This window comes from Thermobia domestica, chromosome 11 (assembly GCF_964235325.1).
Source record: "Thermobia domestica chromosome 11, izTheDome1.hap1.1, whole genome shotgun sequence".
Classification (NCBI taxonomy): Eukaryota; Metazoa; Arthropoda; class Insecta; order Zygentoma; family Lepismatidae; genus Thermobia; species Thermobia domestica.
The window spans coordinates 177,044,341-177,056,067 of record NC_137464.1 but is presented as its reverse complement, the minus strand read 5'-3'; the positions used below and the strand labels follow the sequence as shown (position 1 = coordinate 177,056,067).

The window sequence follows — 11,727 nt, the reverse complement described above, 5'->3', positions numbered from 1 at the left end:
GCCTTCTGGTTTGATGACGTACAATTCATCTTTATGCATGATGGAGCGCCATGCCACCGGGCCAAAGCTGTGACAAAATTCTTTGATCACAACGAAATTAGTGTTCTTCCGTGGCCAGGCACTAGTCCTGATATGAACTCGATTGAAACCTTTTGGAGCTTCATGAAAGAAAAGCTAGAGAAGAAGCACATTAGAACCAAACTTCAATTGATCAAGGAGATCAACAATTTGTGGTATCACGGTGCTGAATTGAAGGCAAAATGTGCTAAACTCGTACATAGGATGCCACAAAGGATAAAAAAAAACTTAATAAAGAATAAGGAATTTCATAGGAAATATTAATCTTTGTGTGAGAGATAATTTTCTTGTAAGTATTCCATTTCATTTTTTGTTTCCAATTTGGATATACACACTTTATAGTATTTATATTTGAATGTTACGTACGCATTTGTTTTATTGATATTGAAAAGCATATGCCACACCCACTAGAAATTAGGACAGAGTTACGAAGTAGTAATTGAACTAAGTTCGAACGTATGTTCTCACGCAATATTGTAAGAACAGTAAAATATTCAGAAAGTGAATGTTGAGTCTAATAATTTGAACACGTCTGTAGAATTTACCTTCTTGTTGGTAGAGTCATTATGACCATTAAGTAGACCAGCTTTTAAAATAATTGAATAAGCCATGAGAAAAAAATATTATGGAATAAGAATTGGTATACAATAATATTACATTTGAAAGAGAGTAAAGTTTAGATTTTTGACCTTACACTCATAGAACACTATAGGCACTGCACCTACGGCTCATTATGATTGTTTTTACTGCAAAACTTGTTACAATGAACAGTTTTGAGGGTGATCTTCCACGGAAAATTTATGCTAGAGTTTATGGGAAGAATTTTTTTTAATATGACTGTATGACTTGTTTTCTTGTATTCCATTTCAGAGAATTTAATTTAAGGATTTCTGGAATGGTATTCGAAGATCAAGGGAAAATGGATACTAATAAATTTCCCTCAAATTTAGATATCACTTTAGGCAGAACAGGAATTCCTGTTCTGCCTAAATATAAGATTAGATAAAAATTGTGTTACAAAGTGCTAGCTAGAGGGTCATTAGACAGAACAGGAAGGAACCGTATATTGAGTTAGAATGTTTGCGGGTGATCCGAACTCTGTGGAACCCCCTTTCCGTGGGTGCGCCCCTGGGTTCATTGAATGCAGTTTTTATTGTATATAGTTTTCTTAAGATTGAACAAATGAAGAGCAAAATACCTTTGAACTTGTAAATTTTGGAAAGAGGTGTCAGGTAATGTTAACCTGAACTAGAATAACACTACCATCTCACGAAATGCTAGTGGTGTGTATTATTGTTGGTGCTAAAACACTTTCGTCAAAAGATTAAAAAAAAAAGAAAAAGAAAAAGAAAGAAAGAAAGAAATTAAGGTAATTTTTCAACCTCACCACCATAAATCGTTTCTTCAACAGATCCTTTTCCCTACCTGAAGGTATAGTGCTATTATTTTTTGTTGTTGAAGCTGAAGAAATATTTTGAGGGAATATAATCTGTCAGACACATTCCATCCATTGCCAATTCTTCTTTTCACACAAGACTCAAGAAAAAAAGAAATCTTCTCCATTTAGTTTATTCTTTCACCACCAGGTGGCGGCGAACGCCTTCTTTCTTTTTTATATTATGGTGGGAGATTTCTCCGCTACCTCCAGCCAGCTGCTATGCTACTCTGTAGCTGTGGCAACCAGACAACAACGTGCTTTTAGTTAGTGGAGTGCTTTCCGTCCCCGATCGTCTTGTGCCAGTGCAAACTGGCATTCAGACAGGTGGTTATCCACAGTGCGTCAAGGCTGTGCCGAGCAGACGCTGTGCGATACAACCAGTGTGGCGGGAAAGAGTGAAAAACGAAAATTGGCAGTGTTATCTAATAGTGGTTACAATCACAATAATATTGAAATTACATGAAATAAAACGAAATATAAGGAAAAAATCGTTGCGTTTATAGATTTACAAAACGTTTTGTTAATAAGCAGTGGAAGTGTTTCATCACTCAATAGTTTATTTATTTATTTACGGAGGATAGTGAGAACATCCTACGATAAGTGTACTATAATGTATGATAGTGTTTAATGTGCATAGTGTGAACATTATTTCAATTGTGATATTCCTTCGAAGTTGAACAAACGTGTAAGATACCGGTGAGTGTTCTTTTACGTATTTTATGTAATATTTTACTAATTATTATCTTGATCAAAATTATAGGTTGAGTACAAAGATACTAGCTAAAGTTCAATATTGAATTATAAACGTGAAGTAACTATGGGTTATGTATGTTTGGCGTATTATTATAGCATAGCCTAACCTAACCTTACGCTACAAAGAAATAGGTCGATTTTATACATTAACTGCTAAAATTGACCTGGTTGCCTTTTAAATTTAAAACAAGGAGAAGTATAGATCAGTAGCGTCATTTCAGATTTAGCTTGGAGGGGCAAGCCCCCTTGATATAAGTAAAATTTCACGTTTTTCACTGACTTACTACTATTCTATTGATAAAATCTATATAAATCTCAAACTCAAGAGAGGGGGGCCAAATGCCCCTCCCTGCCCCTAAATGACTTCCCTGGTATAGATCCTGACTGTGATTACTCATTGTGAAGGAAAGAGTGATCCTCTCCCACCTTGCCTGTTGTGTGGTTTGACCGGGAGAATTCCGCAAAAAAAAAAAAAAAAAAAAAAAAAAAAAAAAAAAAAAAAACCCTGACAAGATTGTCAAATAAAAATGGTCATAATAAGGGTTGGGTTGAGGAATTTCGATAAGTGTTACGAGAAGGGTTTGTATTGATAAACATGATCTTGTGATTTTAAAAAAATGAGCCAGGCATCAAATGAAAAGAGCAATCATTTTAGACTGAAAGAAATACAAAAGTATGAGCTAATACAAAGAGTTATACAGTGAAACTTGTATAAAGCGGAAAGCGACGGGTCCAAATTTTGTTTCCGTTTTGGACAGATTTCCGTTTTATACAAATCTGAAAATAAATACCTACTAAAATAAGACAGATGGAAATGGTTTTATAGTGTACCTTTATATTTCCTCTGGAACTCCAAAATGCAGTCTTTCATACTCTGCACCCCCTTCCCCCCCACACACAAGGCACGCAAAATATTCTGTATTTTTGTAGTTTTCAGGACACACAACACTTAATATCCTCACACCACTAAAACACTTCAAATAGATGCAAGAAAATCTACTGAAGCTCAAGATGCAATTTAGAAAGTTACACAAACTATTTTTAGTTGCAGTTTACCAACATCATTCCCCCCCTATGCTTATTCGCTTTTTTTCCACATTTCTTTCAAGGTAATTTGTTTTGTTCTTTGTGACAAGACTTTTTTTTTTTTTTTTTTTTTTGTAACACTTCCCTGGCAGAATAGAATGGTTCTGGAAGGTCTGAATAATTTGAGTCAGCTGCAAATTCAATGAGGTCTTCAACATAATGAAGAGCTTCTCTTAAAGAACCAATTTTAGGTTCTCTGATTTCTTCAACTTCGGTGACATTGTCGTGTTTTTCTTCTTCAGTTTCAGGTCCATGCAAGAGATCCGCAGCCGATTCAATCGTAGAATAAGTTGCTACATCTTGATCACTTGAAATGTAAGCTGTTCCGTCATCCGGTTGTCCATTTTGTTGAAACAAGAGTTTAACGGCTTCAGCAGTCTCCGTTATTTCTGGTATGCCAGAACTTTCAGAAGAATTTTCAGTAAACCCAGCTTTCATAAAACATTTAGCTATGGTTTCCTTTCTAATTCGTTTAGCAGAAACAGCAATCCAATTTACAGCATCAAGTACAGACACCAATTTCACTAACTGGCTTGCAGAATTGCTTGATGACATGTTACTTACTAGAGATTCCAGCACCAATCGCCTGTAGTGACTTTTAAAGGTGAAAATTACACCTTGGTCCATAGGTTGTGACACACTTGTAGTATTCGCAGGAAACCAAGCTATAGTAACATTGGACAATTTTATATGAGGACGGCATGGGGCATTGTCCAAGAATAACAGAACATGACGATTTTCTTTCTTCATCTTCGCGTTGAAAGAATTTAACCATTCTTCCATAATGGTACTTGTCATCCAAGCACTGTTGTTGTTTCGCCACACAACTGGCAGACATTTAACATTTAAATTTTTAAAGCAATGAGGTTTTGCAGATTTCCCAATCACAAGAGGCTTTTCAATTTCTCCTGTCATGTTCGCGCATAAAAACAGAGTGAGTCTTTCTTTCGACATTTTCCCCCCTGTACATTTCTCCCCACGCAATGCCAACGACTTGCTCGGAAGTGCCCGAAAGAACAGACCAATTTCATCACCATTAAAAATGTCTTTTGGTTCATAGTTTTGTGTCAGTTTACGCACCTTGGGGATCCACTCTTTAATTGCTTTCGGATCGACATCTTTTGACTCACCACAAACTTCTCTCCACACAACATTATGCCTAGACTTAAAACTGTCCAACCACCCCGAAGACTTTAAAATCAACTTTCCCCAAAGATTTGGCAATCGAAAGAGCTTGAGCTTGTAAGATAGGACCAGAAATTGGCAAGTTTTTCGATCTGGCACTTACAAACCACTCCCATACCAGTTCGTTTATTTTCTCGTTGCCCGTTACTTTTCCTACCCGCTTCGCGTTGCCATTCCCTTCCATCCAGGACTTTGGAATTTTGTCCTTGTTTTTAAGTGTATCATAAATTTGTGTTTCTCCGCACTTAAAACGGCACATGATTTCTTTCACCGAAATTTTGTCCTTTTCCTTGGATTCAATGATTTGTACTTTATCATCCAAAGTGAGAGTCACGTGTCTTTTAGCCATTGTCTGTACGGCTAAAATAAAAACACTATAAAAAACAGCTCGTTTTAACCACAGAAGAAAAAAACACGATATTGAACACAAACTCAGAACACTGTAGAAATGTACTTGTCTCTCGCTCCACTCCCCCTCTAGTTCTGTTTTTGATGACAACTGTCATTATGCTCGAAATGCATTTGCTTGGGGCAAATTTAGTGAACCGTGAACAAGCACCAGCTGTAAATAAAGATTCTGAGATTTTGGAGAGCCGCCAACACAAAGACTTGTGGACTCCAGCATTATTTTAAGCCCAGGTGAAGTTCATAGGTGGAGGATTGAAAGTAAATGCAGATAGAAAAAATGGTACATGAATAATAACCTGTCAATCATTTGCTTCAGTGCTTCCGAACAGCAAAAGATCGTCATAGGAAAACGAGGTCAAATCTCTAGCGGTATTTTGTGATGCATTATTTAAAGGCAAGAACTAATGAAGGAAGGTTCACTTCACTTCCAAATAAGACACGCACAAGAGAGATGAAAGGTAATCTGTTGCAGCCTTCCACTGCGAAAAAGAGATTCCGTTTTATGCAAGCTTCAAAGGTTCCCTGGGACTATTTTTGCTTTCCGTTTCCGCGTTACGGAAGATTCCGTTTTACAGAAACTATTTGTAAAGGAATTCCCATAAGAGCTGCCGGGACTTTGAAAAATGTCCGCTATAGACAGATTTCCGTCTTATTCAAGTTCCGGTTTAAGCAAGTTTCACTGTAATAAGAAAATTTAGGTAAATCTTACTTTTAAAACATTGGATTTAGGTTATTTAAACTTTCTTCAAAAAGTCATATTCACGCTTTGAGTTTAACGTCCCTTTCAATAGCAAGGCTACATGAGACGGGACCTACTGATTAACGTGGAATCTGAAACACATGAGCTCCCGCCGGGAATCGAACCCGGGCCTCCCACGCCAAAGGCGCGTACGCTTCGTCACGAAGGAGCTCTAGTATTGAAATAGGAGCACTTTGCGGCGGTACTTTGTTTTTCTTTCTTGCGACTGTATATTGATTCGTTTTTGAATTCAAAGTATCAGAGCGCTCACCTTTGGTGAAGTGACGGATCTAGCCCGGGGCCGGAGGGTCTAAGCCCATCAGTTTTTGAGTGACAAAAGTAATTTAAGATATTATTTATATATTTTTGAAGGTGTATAGTAATCTCATGGTATACCTATAGTCTAGGAGTCTGGCTGCACCTCTAGTTTTTACCTTCTAGATCCACGTCTGCTTTGGTGTAAAGTGTCTCTCGTTTCGTCTGATACTACCTAGGTTTGTGATGGACCTAATCATATCTGTGTGTTTTCTCGTGGTTCTGTCATTTCCTCCTACTGTCATTATCACTCCAGATTTTCCATCATAATTTACTTGCACTATTATGTGAATAAAATCACGGTATAAAATAACCGTCGGATGATTGAGTTTTAAGTAACGCCTGATCTTATCAGTAGGGATGGCCAGAACCGGTTCCTAGTGGAACCGGTTTTCGGGTCTGAACGGATCCGGTTCTAGAAGATCCGGTTTTTCGGATCCAGGTCTGGAACCGGTTTTTCGGATCCAGGTCTGGAACCGGTTTTTCGGATCCAGGTCTGGAACCGGTTTTTCGGATCCAGGTCTAGAACCGGTTCTTCGGATCCAGGTCTGGAACCGGTTCTGAAACAGAACCGGTTCCTCGCAGAACCGGTTTCGCTGGAACCGAAACTTTGTGACCATCCCTACGCTAAACCCGAGCTGCTGGCAAGCTGTGAACAGAATGCTAGATGAAATGGTGGAAGCGACAGGCAGGCGCCCAGGCGGCGGCAGCTTGTCTCATTTGGCTAAATAAACTGGGTAACTGGCAAACTCATTGGTTAAACAGGCAAACTGGCCAACTCATTTGGCTAAACACCCACTGGTGGACCAAAATTTTTTTCTGGGGGCACAAGCGGGTCTGGGCGAGGAAGGCACAAGCGCATGGTCCTCTTTGCATTATTTTTGAAGGTGAACTTTATGCCTCCTTTACGGGTCTTTGGGGGCTTTCGGATCCAGGTCTGGAACCGGTTCCTAAGATCCGGTTCTGGAACCGGGTTTTCAGAACCAGATGTGGAACCGGTTCCTAAGATCCGGTTCTGGAACCGGGTTTTCGGATCCAGGTCTGGAACCGGTTCCTAAGATCCGGTTCTGGAACCGGGTTTTCGGATCCAAGTCCGGAACCGGTTCCAGAACCGGTTCTGAAAACCGGATCTCCAAGAACCGGTTCCTTGCGGAACCGGTTCCGCCGGAACCGGAACTTTGTGGCCATCCCTACTTATCAGAGTTGATTCCATCCGTCTCCTTCATAGATCTTAAACAATACCCTAGGTTATGGGGAACATAATGCTTGTGGTCCTGGATTCGATTTACGGTCGTACGCTAGGTGTACTACATACTTGGGTACGAGCTTGACTTGTATCGCATTATATGCCTTCCCATATTGCCTTGCTACCGGAAGGAGACGTTAAACTCCAATAATTGAATTCGTAAAACTAATCAATATTTCACGCCAACATATAATTTAATCTATTCGTGGATAGCCCTCTTTATAAAAGTCAGAAGTTGTGTGACTGAAAGTTGGTTATTATCTCCTTCTGGCCATTTACTAATAAGCTCTTATTTACAAACAACATTTAACTGCAAATTTTATGTGAAGAACTAAAATTTTATTTTTTGTGGAACTAAAGATTTTTTTGTGCCCGGCCTTGTTTTTGTAAATTATTAAGCCAAAACTTGTTTGTTTGATCTATGCCTTCGTATAAATCTGTTGACTTAAGGATTTAACTATTTATTTAAGTTAAGTTTTATATTTCGAACACGATTGGTTGATTAATTGATTGGAGTTGTAACGTCCCTCTTCAGTATGAAGATTTATAAGAGCCAAGTGTCTGCAATTTAACATGGGATCCAGTGGTTGTACCGAGGCTCGAATTAGACCTCCTTGCTTCAATTGCAAAAACGTAATCTTTATAATCACAGCATTTTTTTTTTCGATAACAATTTTAGAGTGTCATCGGAATTAGCTGTAAGCCAACAACGGGATTTGTATCTAGTCAAAGGGATGGAAATAGACTTCATTTGATGGAATATAGAGAAGCAATACACTGATTCTATTTATTTACGGGGGGAGAGGTGCAGAAACATCCAGTCAACGTAAGAACATGGTGATAACGTGTTGAAGTTTAATGGCCTGTTTCGGCATATGTATCTTCTGAGACATGTACAGTCATGTCCAAAATGATTGTTGCATACCTATAGGTTTGCCATAATTTTTTGATCCAAAATACGGACGGACCTTAAAATGACGACCTATCAAAGATACTGTGCCCAAACAAAACAAATATTTTGAAATTTCTTACCTAAAAATCATCTTTTTCGTTAGTCACACAAATGTTTACTGTAATACTTAAAACACAGTATTGGAAACTAACATGTTTTATATTTTTTTCATTAACACAAATATAATAAATCATGCCATTAAATTACGTATATTAAATTTAACCAAAAGAACCCTAGACTGGAAAAATGAGACACTTCTCAAAAACATAACCTACTTTATTAATAGTAACTAAAATATAAATTATATGATGAAAAAACAATTCTTTTCGCCTGAGATTTTAGTGATTTCCGACTCGGAAAATTTCGGGCAGCTCCAAAAACTGTCAAATACGCACATTTCCTATTTCATGCTTTTTACGATACGGACACGGACCCAAAAATACAAATTACAGACATATGGTAATCCTACAAATCTATAAATATTCTGTTGTAGGAATATAATTTGAAAACTATTTTGCCCGGTATTTTTTATAATGTTAGTATGTGTATAATCGGCAAAGACATGTATGTGGCAAATTTCATGTCAAAAGAGCAGTAAATAAGAACAATATAACGAAAAATAACCTTTCTTATTCATTTAGCAACATTTTGTTTTACTTATTCTAATTTTCGTATTTATAATTCTTTTCCTATGAAATCTACCAGAAATTTACATTTCCCGATTATACACATAGTAACAGTATTAGAAGTACCCGGGAAAGTCACTATCAAATTATATTTCCACAAGACAATTATAGATATGCGACAATAATTTCGAACATGAGTGTACGTGGCACTTAAAATGAAGTACACGTCGTCACACTATGAGCTGCCACCGGATCTTGGGATAGGGGGTGCAGCAGTCGATTAGGGGGTATATGGGTACTAAAGCTCAATTCTCCCTAAGCTTGTTTTCACTGGGTAAAAAGCTAGATTTCAAAATATTTGGTCTCTTCAACAAGTTTTTATTTTTATTAATAATAATAAAAAGACTTTTCTACCTGGATACGTCCTTTCCACTTTACACACAAATGAATCAATAATAGGGCTAAGTTATAGAGTTTGCAAACTTTTAAAAATGACCCATTTTGAAAGTAAAGCTCAAGGGCCCGATCCTGGAGGCGGGGCCGGGTCTCCCGAAGCTTATGTGGGTCCCCTCATTGTATTTATGAATATACAATATTTGGTATAATTAGAATGCAATTTGTCTTAAAATCCTCACGTACGCCTTCTGCATCTGAATGAGGCCCCCCCCCCAATTTACAGAGAAATCGGTGCCCTTGGTAAAGCTCCAAGACGTGGTGTCAAATCCACGGTCCATGTTTCAGCATGGTACTGGATGGGCATATGCATGAATATAGTACATTCGCCCCCCATTTATGATATTTCGGATAAATATTCAAACTCAGAAGGGATTGATGTATTTAAAAGTGTGTACCTGCATAACCAATATTATAACAGAAATGTAAATTAGATTATCAATATTTACTTAATTTTTTAAAAAGTGTCTCCCTAAAATTCTGAGCATGAGAAATAAACTTACATGTTTTTATATTTGTCATTGATTCTACGCTTTTGCAGTTTTTCTCAATTTAGTGCTGTTCGTCAGGTTAAAAGATTCGTATATTCTTCGTTTGCATTTGATCCAGAAACTTATGATATGAACTAAATTATTGGATTTTATTTTCGGCTTTAGTGTTCAAATCATTATCGTTGCGAAAATATTGCAGTCAAGTGTTGTGACAGGAGGTATTTTGTGGCATTTCATTTTACGATATTTTAGCACATGATTGATCTTACTTGAGAAGATAGTCAAGCAGCATCTGCTTGGGAAAGGACTTTGGATTTGGAGGTACTTCCACTTGACTCCACTCCTGCTTTCTGAACCTAGTCCATCATTACTTCTATAATGGATCATTATAACGAAACCAGTTTTTCAAATATTCAGTACAATTGTCGACAAAGAAATAAGTGATTTTCAAAAGTTAAACTTTTCGCTTTGTTGGAGAAACTTTCTAAAGTCGGTAATAAGAGAGGCTTGTTAGTCTTTCTTCTGTTGAGATTTTACATACAAATAATCAAGTAAGCTTCCAATCTTAATGATCAATTGGGGACTCCAAATACATACTAAAGAATTCTTCGAACGTTCCATCCAGTCTAGAAAAGAAATTTAGTTGCATTTGCTTGCGAGATGAACGAACAGCTCAACTAATTTATTATTATTATTATTATTATTATTATTATTATTATTATTATTATTATTATTATTATTATTATTATTATTATTATTATTATTATTTGAAATTAAACTGCTTAACATTCTGGACATTCAGTTCAGTAGTGGAGCTATAGTGGGCAGCCCTCCAATCAGTATTGGTCATGTTCCTACTAGCTACAATTTTGAGAAATGTAGTAGCTCTGCTGGTTGGTAAATACTTGATGCTATCGAACGTTCAAAACTATTTTTTTTTAATGAAATACAGTAATGGCTAAAGCTCCAACATTTGAGTCAAGCACTAGAAAAAGTAATTTGCTGTAATGAGTCCGGAGTGTATGTTCGTTATAAAACTATTTTGTGATCCTTGTGTTTATTTTCTGTTAGAAATTATTTTAATTTTGTTTAATCGTAGTAAAGACAACAATTGTTTCAAATTTTACGTTTGAAGAAAGACTAGGCACGTCAGTATTTGTCAGTTAAATTTTCCGAATTATACTTTCAGAATATATCTTTAGATTAACGATTTTTCTTCGATTTTTTTTTCTTATGTGGTATACACTCATCATGATCTGGAAGGGTAGTTTGAAGCAGGATAATTTGTCTGTTGTTAGCATTATATGAGAATAGCATTAATTTTAAGGTACATAGAATGTTGATCTCAAACTACTTATGTTAGAGAGCAAGATTTTTCTACCGCAGAAGACACTCGTCCACATAATATCACCATAGCGAAGCTATTATTGACTTACCTATCATACTAGAGGTTAATGAATGGAGCCACTTTCTAAATGGATAATGACACTCAACGTCTTACACTTCCTGGATGGATACGATGTTTCACTGCTTGCTTTCCTGGTTTGTTCACCTAATCTGTTGCAAATTGATCATGTTTAGTCCATGATTTGCTAATACTTACGTACTAGACACGTTTACCAGTTACAGCTGATCAGCTTTGGTAAAGTGTCGCAGAATGGAACATGTAAGCAGTGAGGCAAGTTCAATTTAGAAAAGTTTTAAGTTTGCGTTTCCCAACCTCAAATTGATTGATCTTGCAACCTGTGTTCAGACGCCATGCAATTAGTGAAAGAAAAGCTGCTGAAATAATGTAATATTATTTCTTTAGTTTAACTTTCTTCCATTGACCAATAAATGGAAGTGAGTTCTATCCTATAGGCAGAGTGAATTAATCATTAGAGGATAATAAGCACGTTAGGACATCAAAGGAAGGGGGCACCACAGAAATTTTTCATAGCCGAATTAACCGTGGTTC

General features: G+C 36.9%; 1 protein-coding gene across 2 annotated transcripts in view; it reads left to right on the top strand.

The window, feature by feature from the left end:
- The first annotated feature begins 1,608 nt into the window (after positions 1–1,608).
- LOC145664572 (4-galactosyl-N-acetylglucosaminide 3-alpha-L-fucosyltransferase 9-like) overlaps positions 1,609–11,727 on the top strand; it is a 439,648-nt gene continuing 429,529 nt past the window's right edge. The window contains exon 1 of one of the 2 annotated variants that reach the window (XR_014127468.1): positions 1,609–2,212. The gene's annotated coding sequence lies outside the window, so the exon portion shown is untranslated. The remainder of the gene's footprint in view (positions 2,213–11,727) is intronic. The other variant, XM_081731349.1, reaches the window with a different exon arrangement.